Genomic DNA, 14,761 nt, shown 5'->3' with positions numbered 1-14,761 from the left:
ATATATATATATATATATATATATATCCCTATAAAGATGGAGCCAAGAAATGGAGAAACACACTATTTTTTTCTTTATGAGCCTTATAATATTTTTTTGGTTTTCAAAAGTATGAATATGTATTACATTGACTAAAAGTATATATCTTAATAACTAAAATTTAAAATCTCTGTGACTACAAGATGTAATCAAAAGTGAAGGCTGTAGGAATACAACTCAAATAGTAATTACCTCAAACCAAATAATCATAAACATCTTTATTGTTGAAATCTTACACACTCATAAAAATGTTTTCTTCTCCCTTTGTAATATACCACTTCAAAAATCACAAGACTTACCATCAATTGCTTTTATATTACAACAAATTATAAAACATCTGATGAATCTTCCAATGCCTCCGATTTATCACAGGAACTAACCTAAAGTACTTCTTTTGCTAATATTTTCAGATTAATCTCTACCATGTTCTTGCTTTCAGTCATCAGAGTCTATATTAAATACCTCAATTTATTCCAATTAATAACAATTGTTTTTATACTAATATTTACATATACTATAAATACCTAAACAAAGCATAACATTTTTCTCTCAATAAAGATAATTCTTTTGAAAAAACAGAATCAGCTTTAAGTTTTTAAAAAATATATGCCTATAAACTGAAAGGATATATTCTCCAGTAATAAATCTAAAATTTTACAATGATTATATACCGTTTCACAATTTTCTTTGAAGTCTGGCTTTTATCTAAAGCAAGCAACACACCCCATTCCATTAGTTTTAAGTCTTCCTGAACTAGACATTTTAAGCTTAGAAATAATGAAGTTGTACTGTGAAACATACGCATTCATAGATAGTAACAGTCGATTAGCATTCATCTACTGTGATTTAGCATTAAAAACAGACAAATTGTTTTAATAAAAACCAATTCAAACATCACATTTAGGAAAAGTGATTTGTTTACCTCTGTTGGTTTGTAGCAGTCTACAAGAGCTTCCTGGAATTAAACACATGGAAAATCAGTTTTATTATTTTAAAATTCAATGCCACTTTTAAAATCCAATTAAAATCATTTTGTCTCTATACTATTATTTTTACAATGATAAATCAAGACCTCATATTGGTTATCCACAATCAAACTTTATTTCAACACCAGCTGGTCATTTGAACATATTAAAATATGCAAGGATGCACATACATGCATGCACACCTTTACTTTAGAAAGTATTAAAATAGAAAAAGACAGGGTTTTTATGCTCATATAGCATTGAAAACAAACCCAACCATTGACTAGACTATGAGCACCACTGAGGAGAAGGACTTACTTTAAAAAATCAGGGGGAAATGAAAGTGACCATCAGGTTCTAGTCTGCAGAGAGATGCATACTGACTCTGAAGCTCAACCCAGGATGACCCTTAACAGGAAGTGAATGCCCCACTACATTGTTCTTGCATTAACTGAACCAGAGGGATCCTCTAACCCACCTACCTGGTGCATGTCCACCTTTCCTTTGGGCTGTATACTTTGTTAATATTAAATTGTATAAACTTGAAGTTGAGATCACCTGTGCAAGAGGGTGGTGATCACAGTGGACCTGGAGAGGGAGCTTGGTCATAATTCAGCCACAGGTCAGCTTAGGACCCAATCTCCTCAGGTTCCATGTCTCAGCTGGGAATCAAGGTGGGGGAATGACAGCTAAGAAAGCCCCTTTCAAGTTCTTGGTTTTAAAACAACCTTTTAATGTCACTCTACTTCCTACATAACTGGTATCTACCTTATCTTTTTTTTTTAACTTTTATAACTAAGATGCTATTGTCTTCCAACTAAATCTACCCACAAGAAATAATCATTACAACTGAGGCTGTCCACCATTTGAGGGACACTAGTAATTACTAATACATTAAACATATCAATGCATTAAAATGTGCCCTTTGAATTGCTTTACGACCATTCATCATTGGTAATAACCATTAACAGTAATTATCCGTGGACATTAAGAACAATGGCAGGTTAAAGGTTAATTAGTTTTCGAAATTTCCAAATGCAATTTTTAAATGATAGATTTGGCCTCCCGTGGGAAAGACTGCACCTATTTTATTGCTTTCCACTAGGAAAACAGACGTTGGCACCCCGATCAATTTGCTAGAATGCTGTCAGGTGAGATCTGTTAAAAGGTATCTTACTAAATAGAATTATGCCATAAGCAAACTAATCCAGAAATTAATGTCAAGCATGATACAATCCACCTCTGGGCTTGGACAGTCCCAGTCCCACTCAGTTCATCTCCCTCTTATATGCTGTGGGCACCACTATCCTCCCTGAAAAATGATCTTTGGAGGTGAAACCAGCCCTCTTCCAATAAAATGAAACTGGAGAAGGTCACACCCAAAAGGTGTTAGAGAGCAGACTACAGTCAAGAGCTGATTTATCATCAGAGATGCAGCTTATGAGGGCGAAGACCCAGCAGTGAAGACCCTGCGCTTCCCTCTCTGCAAAATGCCCCCACCCAAGCCCTGGTACCAATGCCCCCACGGGGCAGATTCAGCTCTGGCAAAGCCTTGGAGACCAAATGGATTCAAACATCTGAGGCTAGACATATCTTGAATATCTTGAGAGCAGCTTACCTGTAGTTTTAATGCTCTCTCTTCCTCACTGTCTGCATCAAGAAGGTCGTCGATATCGATTTCCACGTCTGGCATTTCTTCTTCCTGTGGGCAAAAATTAAGGCATTTTATTTATGGGAAAATGTATATTGTGCCAAATCAATTTAGTTGAGTTAAATAAATGACTATGTTATCTATGGAAAGGGGATGAGGGGTAAGAAAGGGAAGGAGATACTTCAGGGAAGAGGAGGGGAATGGGAGAGGATAAGAAAGGGGAAGAGGGGATGGGGAAGGAGGGGAAAGAGAAAAGGGGGAAAGGAGGGAAGGGAGAAAACCACAGAGGGACGGAGGAAGGGAGGGAGTCAAGAGCTTTAAGAGTCACAAAACAAAAAAGTGCTATTCAGAAATGACAATTTTCTACTTGCTAACAGATCATACCTGTGTGTACAATGGCTGGGCAGGCAGACCACAGACCGGGTGGGAAGAGTTGCAGTTTCCCACCCAGCATCTACCCCTCTCTGCCTACTCAGTCTTTATGAACTGACCCACATGTCCCTTCAGAGCTCAGGGTCTGGGAATACCCCGAGACCCCGTGATACCACCACAGGTTCTGGGGCATTAGCAATGCCCCAGCCATTTCTGATTTGAAGAGGATGTGTGATCCAACTGAGACCCAGGGAGACTCTGGGAAAGATGCTCTTCCTCCAAGAGCACCCCCCCCAACACACACACACACACACACACACACTCCCTGTGAACTGAGCATGGGTTGAGGAAGCACACAGCCCTGGAAACCACGAAGAGAGGCTGGTTCAGGATGAGGTTTTGTATTTTCATATCTGCACTTAATGATAATTTACCTATTAGTGGAAACTGGTGATCTAGCAGTAGGAAGCTTCAATGTTTTGACAAGAGTCAGCCTGCAAGGTGACCTTTCTCTTGCTAGGACATGGATTCTGGGAATCTGGCAGCTGGGTCAAGGCCAGTTGTGACTCCAGGGCAAGTTATTCTGTATATAAATGATAATTAATGACATATAAATGATATATTAAATGCCAACTGACTTTGATGCATGGATTAAATTAGTTATTTGATATCAAGCCATCAGAATAGTACCTGACACACAGATAAGACAACCAGAGCACTGGTGATTATTTCTAAGGTATTATAAAATAAACTTAAAACACAATCACCTGGTTTCCCAGGATATCAAGGTGAGGGGTATGAATATGACTTTGAGAATAGCTGAGGGTACCTTCCTTGTCCTGGGAACTTCATCTGTATGAGCCAATGTATACAGGCATCCCTGGCCTCTGAATGGATGCTGCTGGACTGCTGTGACTTTGCCGTCCTTCCCTGGATCCAGCCATCTCACACTCACATCCAGCCAGTCAACCTCTCAGACTAATACAAAGCAGCTGTTTCCAATGAGACGTCATTTTTTAACCACTCCTCAGGGGCGGGTCAGGAAAGTGGGTACTAGTGTGCCTCCATTAGGGAAGAGGATGCCGGAAGGATCTCAAAGCTACACTTTGTTGCCAGAACACTGGAAACCCCACCCAGGACTTTGGGTATTGCTTTGCTCTACAGGTGCAAGCCTCCCTGGCCACCACCACTGACCCTCCACCATGTTGTTGTTCTCTTGTCCAGATGTTCTTGTGTCCAGCCATCTAATTTTGTGTATATTTGGAATCATGTTGAAAGGAACACTGGTAGGAGAAGAAGAGGAACTTTTAGGAGGACCTCAAATAGAGAGCAGTCCATACAACTTGAAAGTGTACCTTGATAAAGCAGCAGAGCTTTCAAAGGTTGGCCAGAATTTCCAGGGAAAGGACCACTGGGGACACAAACACCAACAAAGAAACTCACTAGATTACAAAAGAATTGACAACCCAGAAACAGGAACACAGATTGCTGGTGGCAGGCCCCAGCACAGATGAATCACCCTCAGAACGGCCCAGTCCAGTGGAGGGCAAAGGCCATCATGAATCAGACCCTGAAGAAGAGCTGAGCAAATGCTGCATTTGTGTTTTGGAAAGTGCAGCTCAAGATGAATTCAGTTACATCCACAATACCAGGTAGCTTTAGTAGCCACCATACAAGGCCAGAACAGCCCAGCCGGTCTCAGCCAACTGCATTCAAGAAAAGCCAAACAAAATAGATGAATCGGCAAGTCCCAATCCTTGTGACAGTCTACAAAGCCTCCTCCTACCTTCTCCTGCTCTTCCCCTCAACCAGTCCCTTGGTTCAGTATTTATATTCTGTAGACACAAAGCATACATTATGTCATGGCTTAATGAAATCAAGCAAAGGAAGCTGGATATAAAAGCTGTTGAAGGAACTGCAGCCAAGAGGAGCTTGGTGTCTACCATTCTTAAAGGGAGTGAAAGAATAGTACGTTCCCAATGCTCTCCTCAGAACAGCACAGCCACACGGTTCCTGCAAACTTTACTGACACACTTTTGATGACACTTGGTCAAATGGCTTTCACTGTGAGTCAGCCAGATGTCCCTTCATTAGGACCGCACAGGGCTCTCTGTTAAAGGTACTGTGTTTGACCTATCTCCCCAACCCTCGAGATCTGGGCTGTCCCTATGGCAACCACATGTGGTACTTAAACTTAAATTCATAACAATGATGACTTCCATTCTCACTCACACCAGCCACATGCACCAAACAGCTACTGCACTAAAAAGCACAGACTTAGAACACTTTTTGTCATCATAGAAGGTTCCACTGGACAGCGCTGACCTACAGTCCACTAGCTCTCTGGCCTAGAATTAGGAAGCAAAGCCCCTTTCCCCTCTCTAAAGGGCCTGACAGAAGGCAAGGAACCTGGTATCTCAAGGTCACTCCTACCACCCAAGGGCATGTGGCTGGGAAACCCTGGGCAAGCTGAAGCAAGCAGAGTGCTCATGGAGTAATCATGGCCCTCATTAGGCATCAACACTTTCCACCCATCTGTGAGTCTCTCCTTTCTCAATCAGATTCTTCAGGCCTGGGAGGAGAAAGAGCTCAACGTGCTTGCCAGGAGCACAGAGCAGGGTGTTCCCGCTGCTGCTGGAGATTCTGCATCCAGGGAGAGTCTCCTCAGCCCTATGTTCCAAATATTAATTAATGCTAGAGCAGTAGGACGGAAATTCCTTAGTGACAGGCCAAACCCTTACAAGGGAGTGAAGACACCCACAGCCACCCACCACAGTGTACCAGGGTTTGGTTGCATTTGGATATTTGCCTCACATTAAAGATGTCTCCCCAAACAGTGGCTGTTGTGACAAGAAGTGAAACGGTGGTCTTCAGAGTCACTGGGGGAGGTTACCAGCTAACACAGTTCCTCATCAGTCAGGGGCCCTCCTGGTGATACTGATGAATCCCCACTGAGAAGCAGCGGCAGAGTGGCGGCCTGCGCAAGCTGGAGTGTGGGCTGTGGGCACCAGCGGCTGGCGTGGGCCCGAAGCCTGGTAAGCCAGAGCTGAGGTGAACCAGGGAGGCCCCACCCTGACTGGTGAGTAGTGAGGAGACGGAAGTGAGGGCAGATCCTGACAGAGACTGAAGGGAAGTTCAGACTGGGCTAACCAAAACCACTGGCACTTTCTGAGTCCTGATGAGCCTAAATTTGAACCCACAGCATGCTGGTACTTTTCCAGAACCATATTTTGATTAGCAAAATATGAACAATGGCATTGACCCAAGAGCAATATAAACCCCTAAACTTACACATTCAAGTGGCAACCCTTATAAGGTCCCTTATGTGAGAACTCTCTCTCTCTCTCTTCTTCTCACTTGAATAAATTCTACTCTTTTACACTCACTCTTCCTTGTCTGTGAATTTCATTCTTCCAATTCAGGAGATAAGAACCTGAAAGAAGAAATGGGCAGTCTAAGCTGTTGGGGTGAGCTGCTGGGGTCTGCTGTGACCCTGGAGGACACAGCCTGCCATTGAGAGCTGTGAGGACCCTCAGAGCTGAGGCTGGCAGGCTGTGATTAGCTGCTAACACTAGAATGGGTTTTCCCTGCGGCAAAAGCCTGTAACTTGTGCAGACCCCATTTGCCAGCAGAAGTGGAGAGCTAAGTTTCATCTCAACTCCAGTCTCACTGCAACACGAGGCCTGTGATCATCTCCATCATCTATCTGGTCCTGCCTCCCTTGAGAACCCGCTCTGCCCCAGGCATTGGGTGTGAGACACTGTGAGGCCCTGGGCCTGGGGTACAGGTACTAGAAGCACAAACTCCAATAAACAAAATAACAAACAATGGCACCAAAAGCCACTGAGCTTTAGTGATTCAGGGAGAGAGAAGACTTCCACCTGGGGCAGGCAGGGAGGTTTCATGGGGGAAGCGGGGAGGTGGGTCAGCTTGTGGAATGACAGACTTAGAGGGGGAGGGAGCATATACACAAGAGGCAAATGGTGCACAGGCAGCCAAAATACAAGGTTTATTCTGAGTATTGAGTGTAGAAAGATCCACAAGCTAATATTAATGTATGGAGTCCAGACAGATGACACAAATGGACCACATGGGGGTGATATAAGGAGTGGTGGAGAGTGTGGCACGCTAGAGGAATATGGCCCAAGGAAAGGCAGTGGGGAACACTTCACTCCTACCTTCTGTTGCCTTTTGGGGATGTGTGCTCAGTACTGCCAGATTTTCCAAGCTCTCAGGGAAGGCCCAAAATAGATATTTTCAGTATAAAAAAAAAATCTCCATTTTTAAAAACTGGCTAACAATTCCTTAAAAGATTGTGTAGGACAAACAAAATGCATCAGCTTACAGGCTGCCAGTTTCCCCCATCCTGTAGGGATTGTAGTCACTGAACTCCGGAAGGAAAGAACAGAGCAAAGAGCTGGCCTTGACGCAGGCCCAAGGTGAGAGGCAGAGGGGGCCGAGATGCAGCCACCAGGCCACAGCACGAGCCATGAAAAGAATGAGCAGAAGATTTTAAAACAGCAATAAACAGGGAAGGAAAAACAGGTGCAAAGTGGGGATAACCTGGATGTTGGATGAAGAGAAGGAAAAAGTAAAGAGAAGACGCAGGTTCTGAGCCTGAGAGGTGTTGGAGAAAATGGCAATGACAAGGACACGGGACCTGGTGGACATTCATAAGCCAACCAACAGTTCAGAAGTCAGCCACTTCCAGCCCCACCCCAACTCCTAGGCAGAAGCAGGGTGACCACGCTGCCCTGCACAGGGATACACTGCAGCGTAGAGTGCCAGGTGCACAGCCTGGGCAGGCAGAGCAGATCAGGCCCCGGAACTGAGGCAGAGTCCCCAACACAGCTGGCCTGCAGTGGAGACGCACACCTGCACACACACGACCATACGTGACTCCCGCCACACCATGCACAGGCTCACACACACACACACACACACACACACACACACACACACTTCCAACTAACCAGAAGATCGACACTGAGCCCTGGCAGGTGTCATGTGAGCTTTTATAAAATGAAACACTCAGCCTGGTCTCGCGGTGAGCGGTGGGCAGAACTACTCAGGCTGAAACTCAGCTTGAAAATGGATCATGTCTTTCAAGCCCCATCAACACAGCTTAACAGCAGTTCTCAACAGTGGTCTCAAACTAGGGATGGTAGAGCACCGTGGGATTCCACCGCTGTGCAAGGTGGCAGCTGGCAAACGGGCAGCAGGAGGAGGCGGCGATGGCGAGTGGCATGCACCAGCTCTTATGGCCTGTCCAAACATTCTCCAAGAATAGCCAAAGCCTCTGCTGGCTCACCTTTCTCTAAGCCTTCCAGGAGAAAGCAGGCAGAGGAAGCCTGAAATAAGAACTGAACCCTTATATGAGCTCACTATGATAATATTGACACTTGGTGTTTCATTTTAATGATAATTCCAAAAAATTCCTGTACACAAACATATTCTCAGAATGCTCTGTGTGGGCATCCTACGACCAACTCCGGCTGGGCCCACTCTGTGTCTACACATTCACATGAAACAGAATTATGTCAGTTGTCATGAGCTAATGAGAAAAAGGCCACAGGTCAGATTTAATATATAAATTTAATATATATAAGTGACTCATTCACACCATCGAAGCCAGAAGTTGTCCTTCAAAAGACACTGAGCTGCAAGCAATCTGTACTTAATCCCTGTTACAAAAGGAATAAAGTCAGCTATCACAGTAAATTAATGGTGTGCATTTCAGTCTCATGGATTGTATTTTGCATTTAATTTGCAGTCCTGATGTGATTTTATAGTTGGAAGAACCATAAACATAAGGTTTATACCTGGCTTTAAGTGATACATATTCAAATAATATTATAATATTAAACATAGAAATCAGCCCTGGCATCTGCAATAAATTATCTCCACTTAAAAAGAGGCCGAACCTACTTATGGCACATCATGGCAGAATATCAGAACATCAGGGGTGGAGGCAAGATCATGGAAGCTCTCAGGAGAAAAGCAGGTCACACACAGAAGGATAGAATTCAGGACAGAATTGAGCCCCAAGGCTTCCCAACAGCAACATTAAGTGCTCAAAGCCAGGAACAATGTCTTAGTCTGTTTTCTGTTGCTATGACAAATTGTATGAGGCTGAATGGTTTGTAAAGAAAAGAGGTGTATTTAGCTCACAGTTCTGAAGGTATAAGAGCATGGCACCAGCAGGCCCTGGTAAGGATCCTATTGAGGCCTCATTGTGATGGCATCCCATGGTGAGATGTGTGTGAGAGGTCTCATTGCAAGATAGAAAGCAAGAGGCCAGGGAGGGACCAGGCTCCCTCTTTTGTAGCAAGTTGTTCTCTCAGGAACTGATCCACTCCTGTGAGACCCAACCCACTTTGCAAGCCTGATATTAATCTGTTCATGAGGGTGGAACCCCAGTGACTTAATTATATTCCACCCCTTAAAGGTTCTACCACCTCAACAGTGACATGCTGGGGACCCAGCTGCCAGCTCATAAACCTTGAGGGATAAGCCATATCCAATCCATAGCAAGCAATGATTCCAGAATCCTAAAGAGAAATGGTTTCCAGCCCTGATATCTACTTCCTCCTAAACTGTCAATCAAAAGAATGAAAATGGCCAAATTTTGTGTTGTGTATGTGTGCATAAATCATAACGAATCCCACTATTATGTAGAACTAAATGCAACAATTTACAAAAGTAAGAAGAAAAACCATAGACATTTTGGCACACTGGGTCTTCTGTCTTCATATTTTATCTCCAATTTTGGGAAAAAGCACTCCAGCAAAACAAAGAAACTAAGGCACTCACCTGGACTGTGGCTCATGAGGAACAGAGGGTGCTTAATGAAATCAAGACTGAGGCTTAGAGAGCCAGCAGCTAAACAGGAGGGGTGTGGAGGAGCCTGATGTGGGCACAGAGGCCAGCACCTGGCAGGCACACATCTGCACAGGCAGCCCAGCCACCTAGGGCCCAGGGCAGGAAGGCCTAACAGAACTAACCTGGGTGAACAAGTGTACACTGACTCAGTTTGAAGCCACATGACCAGTATTTCCCTTATACATGCTTGTTTTAAACTTAAATAACCCACAATGGCTGAAATTTGCTCTGAGCCAAAGAGCGAAATCCCCCAACTCCTCCTTTGAAAATATCAAAACAGCCCAACTGAACTTGACTCTGTAGTAAAGCAAAAGGATGTTTTCAATAATATTCCAGGAATTGCAGTTCTTGCTACTCAGGAGACAGGTCTTGGCCCACCTTCATCCCCTGCACCCCACAGCTCGGGGTCACTGCCAGAGCATTCGAGGCATACACAAGTGACCACTGCAGCAGAAAGGAGAAGCAGCATGGGCACATGCCATCCAGCACCTGGTGCAGAACGCCTCCCTTCCCTCCTGCCCGAGACACAGTAGGACACAGTGAGCAAGAGCAGGCTTATTGTTCAAACACACTGGAACATGTTCTAAGTTTCTGAGGGTTCACAGGCTTTATTTAGCACTTCCAGTATTATTAACCAATGTCTTGTGACACACCCGCATGTCACCTGTGGTTTCAAATGGCTCATGAGGCCACTTCATTGTGGGGTAGAAGGACCCCAGAGAGTCCACCTGAACAAAGCACAGCATGAGTGCCAACTGACCAAACCTCAGTCTTCCCTCCTCTGCACAGGCTGCCCTGCTTCCAGCAGAAGTGAGGCCCCTCCAGTCAGGGCCAGGTAGGGCGTGCCCCAAGCATGGGGTATGGAGAGAGCCAGGCCCAGGTGTCTGCCATCTCCAACCTGTGTGAGCTGGGGTGAGCTCTCCTTTCATCTAATGCTCAGGGCTGGATGAGGAGCTGGCATGATCGTGCCCAGTCACACAGTGCAAATGTAACACATGCCAATATGACCTTAGCAGGTACCAAGTTGAATGGGCACCTCTGATTAGCTGATTCTTCTTATAAAAAAATAAATAAAGGGGATTTGGGTTGTGGCTCAGTGGCAGAGCATTTGTCTCACACATGTGAGACAATGGTTTTCATCCTCAGTGCCACATTAAAATAAACAAAATAAAGATATTGTGTCCATGTATAATTAAAATTTAAATTTTTTAAATAAAATAAAGGAAGATAATGAATGTCAACACAAGTGTCTCTTCCAGAGAATCTTTCACTGCTGATGTCTGAAAATTGCAAGTGAAGACCTAAGACATTTCCAACTTATTCAAAACCACAGGATTAAAAGGAAAAAATGAGAGAGAGAAGAAAATGTAAGCAAAAATCCCCAGGTGCAGAGCTTTCTGGAAACAATAACACTTGTCTTTGCCTAGGAACACTAAATGTGCACAGCTGGTCGTCATTAACAATGCCAAAGTGACAAGAACATCAGGAAGTTGTTCCATATAAGGTCTTTGAGAATAAGTTTTAACTAAGACAGTTTGGCAAGGACAATGAGAGCATCCAATGGCTCTGGATACAGGGGACAGAAGGCCACCATCCTCATGCCCACTGTGCCTGCCCTCAGGACCCCAGCTCTCCACAGCAGCACTTGCATGGGAATACCCAAGGGACACAGGCAGCTCAGGGACACAGATATCAAGACACACATCCTGAAAACACAGCACCCTCCCCCTCACTCAGGAGGCGCTGGGCAGCTCACGAAAATGGACAAAGACAAGCCACCAGTAGCTTAAACTGGTGTTGGGCCACAGTCAATGGCAAAGGACAGGGGGCGGGGGGATAAAGACATGTTCCAAAACCAAGGGCTGGTGTCACCCAAGGAGAGAATGAGGCAGCGACAGCCTTTCCTGTCCCTAGGAAGGCACATCTCCTGCCCTGGAAGCTCTGTCCTGCTTCCCAGTGATTTAGGGATGGGGCCTGAACTGAAAGAAGATGATCCATAACCTCTTCTTAGTGATACTGCATAAGGGCAGGCCAGGATTCTCTTAGGCTAGGAACCCTCAAATGACCCCACTGTCACACAAAGACAATGGGAAGAAGCCTGTTACAGCCCACTCCTTAGAGAAGATGGCTACTTATTCTACCAAATCTAGGCCACAAGGGTGCCAGGGCCAATATATACTCTGATTCTGGTGGTCCTGGCACCAAGCATGATCCCCTCTTTCTCCTCTCTCTCATGTGATATGAGGGAGCTAAAGAAAGGAACTTTCCAGCAATTCCTCATGCTCATGCAGAACAGCCCGAGGCTGTGGAACAGAGAGAACTAAGCCATCCAACGGCGCTTCTGCAGTGTTGGGTTTCCTAACACCAAACACTAAATCCAGTGATTGGCAGGTGCGCAGAGGAGTTAAGACTGAGAAGATTATGGGGAAAAGCCATTTGGAGGAGACTGAAAGGAAACTGAACCCCATCCAGAGGCTCCAGGTGGCAAGGAGACACCCTGCACTTTCCAGTTTTAAATGACTATTGTCAAAATGAACTTTCAAGCTGCAAAAAGCCACAGAGGAACCTTAAATGCAAATCTGGAAAGGCTTTCTCTGTCTGGTGACAACTACAAGACCTTCTGAAAAGGACAAGGCTGTGGAAGTCATCAAAAGACCATCACAGTGGTTGCCAGGGGCTGGTGGGGCAGGAGGAGCATGGGATGTATGCTGGGAGATCTTGTAGGTAGACGCTAGTCATCATATACCTGTCAAACCCAACCAGAGGGTCACACACACACTCAGAGAATGTATAAGACCAATGGTGGACCCAAGGGAAACCTTACACCTCAGCTGATAATATGGGTCAAGATTGGCTCCTCCATGCAACAAGTGCCCCTAATGCAAGGTGTTCAGAAAAGGGGACACTGGAAGGGCATGGAGTGGGAACAAGTAGATGAGAATTCTTTGTACGTCCTGCTCGATGTTTCTGTAACTTAAAACATCTGAAAAATCAAGTTTGTAAATTGGAAAAAGAAAAAACATGACTTCAGGGATGGTGACAGCACATGGGAACAGGGGATGCCAATTCCACTGGGCAGCTTGTTATAATATCTGGACGTGTAAAAGGTCTCAGGCGATTCGGACAATGACATTCAGCCAAGAAGCCGACCTAGCCCTCCTCACCATGTTCAGCTGTACCTCCAAACCAGAGCAAGTTGTGGGAGGTGCCGTGGGGCACTGCATTAGTGAGGAAGGAGTCGCTGGGCCACCCAGAGTCTGCTCTGCCAAAAGGGGGACCCCCACTCCATGCTGAGAGGAGTCAGGGTCACAGCCAGCAAGACAAGAGCCTGGCCAAACCTCAGAACAGAGGGGGTTTTGAATGAGGCAGACAAGGCCAAGTCAGGAGAGCATGGAGCAGGGAGCTGGGCTCCATCTGAGAAGAGCTGCCAGGGTCAGACTCTGCTCTTCTGTGCCTGTGTGGCAGTCGGGCCTAGGGAGGGACAGAGGGAGGAACGCAGACTTCATGCTGGCAAGCCTTAGGCTGTTCTGCATGAGCATGAGGAACTGATGGAAAGTTCCTCTCTTTACCGCCCTCACACCACATGGCAGGGAGGGAAAAGGGACTCATGCTTGGTGCCAGGACCACCAGAATCAGAGTACGGGGCCCTGGCACTTTAACCCACTGCTTTGAGTCAGATTCCATTGTTAAAGTGAGAGGGTGACACCTGGATGTGAAATGAGCAGATGGAGGGGCACACTCATTGTAAATAACTGGCATGGCCATTTCAAGGTCACAAGTGTGCCCTACACAGGCAGTGGTATGTGGAGGCCTAAGTGGGGGTTGTGTAATGGGATAGTAAGGATTGGCACTGAATGGAAAGGAGCCTTCTGCCTTCTGCCATGTGAGCATGCATCACATCAGAAGTGTGACTCTTCATAGTGCCCTGACCCCTTCCACCATCTGATCAACACCATCAGTTCTGAATCTCAGTGTCCCCAAGTGTGTGCTTTTTACCACCTCCCCTGTCCCCAGGGAAGACAAAACACTCCCTGCCTAAGCTACTGCAGGGACCTCCTGACTAGCTCCTGTGCGTCCTCTCCCATTCCTCCTCCAACCCCATTTTCACTCTGTAACCAAAGTAGCACCTTCAAAAACACAAATCTGTCATTCTGCTGAGAACATTTGGATGGCCTCCCAGTGCTCCTAAGACCAAAATTCTAACCATCCTGTGCAAGGCCTAGGGTGTTGGGTTTCCGGGCTCCTTTCCATTCAGTGCCACTCCTTCCTATCCCATGACACAGCCCCCACCTAGGCCTCCACATACCACGTGGCAGGCAGGGGAAAGAGGGGCTCATGCTTGGCACAAGGGTGGAATGCTGTTCTCATTATCCACCTCAGCTATCACGTCCTACGGCAAAACGTCCCTGGTCATCCTGGTGACAAGGTCAACCTCCCACCCCTTGAAGCTTGCTCCATAGCACTGTGTCCCTCATTGCACTGACTGCACGGTTACAATTTGACATTGTCCTGTCCCCTCTCTGTACTGTTAGCCCATAGAGCAGCGCTCTGCACGGTGCCAGGCACACAGCCAGCCCTTGGTAGCCATTTTTTGAATGAAAGGACAAGCAGCTCCCTGAGGTGGACATTGCCATCATCTCTATTCATAGACAGGAGGTCTGAATGTGTTGTCCCCTGGGGCTGACAGCTTGGTTTCACACCTAGACAACCTGACCCCAAAATGGATAGCCCCGGCGGCTCGTGCCATGACCATTCAGGGCGCAGCGCAGCGCAGCGCAGCTGAGGAAAAGCGTTCTCCTCTCTGATTTCAGGGACCTTCGAAGCAGCAAGAGAAAACAGCAGAGCCTTCAGC

General features: G+C 45.9%; 1 long non-coding RNA gene across 7 annotated transcripts in view; it reads right to left on the bottom strand.

The window, feature by feature from the left end:
• LOC107156174 overlaps positions 1-14,761 on the bottom strand; it is a 77,644-nt gene that overhangs the window by 20,186 nt on the left and 42,697 nt on the right. For 5 of the 7 annotated variants that reach the window (XR_007346227.1, XR_007346225.1, XR_001505329.2 and 2 more), the window contains exons 2-3: positions 2,623-2,706; positions 962-994 (exon numbers count right to left, since the gene is read on the bottom strand). This is a non-coding gene — a long non-coding RNA (uncharacterized LOC107156174). Of the gene's footprint in view, positions 1-961; positions 995-2,622; positions 2,707-3,461; positions 3,484-6,318; positions 6,341-14,761 lie in introns of those variants that run through there. The other 2 variants (XR_007346230.1, XR_007346238.1) reach the window with 2 other exon arrangements.

Source organism: Marmota marmota, unplaced genomic scaffold, assembly GCF_001458135.2.
Source record: "Marmota marmota marmota unplaced genomic scaffold, marMar, whole genome shotgun sequence".
Taxonomy (NCBI): domain Eukaryota; kingdom Metazoa; phylum Chordata; class Mammalia; order Rodentia; family Sciuridae; genus Marmota; species Marmota marmota.
This window is presented reverse-complemented; position numbering and strand designations above follow the sequence as displayed.